We start from the raw sequence: 975 nt of genomic DNA on the forward strand, positions 1-975 counted from the left end.
ACATAACAGCAGTGCCTAGTGTGTGATGTCATGAAGGCAGAGACTGGCACTTGGTGATGGCCCCACAAGCAGACAGTTTCAGTTTGGGATTTCCACAGCTCACCCCCATCACTGTGGCCATGTTCTGCCACCCACCCACCTCCTGGTGCCCTGCTGGCACCACCTGACCATTGCTCTCCTCATTCTCCCCAAGCAACCTTGCCCTTCACACTGGCCTTACATCTCTAGCAGCCACTCTGCTGGGGCAAGTTCAGCTGCCACGTGCCACTTCTTCCTGGATGGCCTTCAGAGGTCCCAAAATTGGCATCTCTAACACTTTCTTCTTACCCACCCCCTCCTCCGCCCCAACAGACTTTGCTAGTGGGCGACTGACATAGTAACTGACATTCCAACCCCATTCCTATTACCAAAGCTTTTTGGTATTCAGTAATGTCTCTAGGCTCCAAATACTAGAAGACCCAGGAAATGAGTTTATTTAAACGTATGATGATGGTTTGTTTTCTTGTACTAGCAAGAGGTCTCTGGGTCATTGTGATGGCTATTCTTGGTTGACAACTTGACTACATATAGACTTACTTAAAATCCAAATGGTTGGGTACTCAGGAGGGATTTTTTTTTTAATTAAAACATTTGAAACTGGTAGAGCCACTTCTAATATGGATCTTTGAGGTGGTAAAACACACCTTTAATCCAGGTGTTTTGAGGTGGGAAGACACATCTTCAATCTGGGCCACACCTTCTGCTGGAAACCCACGTAAAGGACATTGAAGGATGATGCCGGCTCTCTCTTTGACTGCTTGCTCTCGCTTTTTGCTAGCATTTCTTCACTGGCATTAAAGCCTACTTCTAAGGATTCTAATGTATACTGGAAACCAGAAGGTATCTAGCTAGACTCTTAAAACTTCCATTGGTAGACATATATGTGGTATTATATATAACATATTATATAGAGACATAAAATATATTTGTTGGTAG

Source organism: Mus pahari, chromosome 7 (genome assembly GCF_900095145.1).
Source record: "Mus pahari chromosome 7, PAHARI_EIJ_v1.1, whole genome shotgun sequence".
NCBI classification, from domain to species: Eukaryota; Metazoa; Chordata; class Mammalia; order Rodentia; family Muridae; genus Mus; species Mus pahari.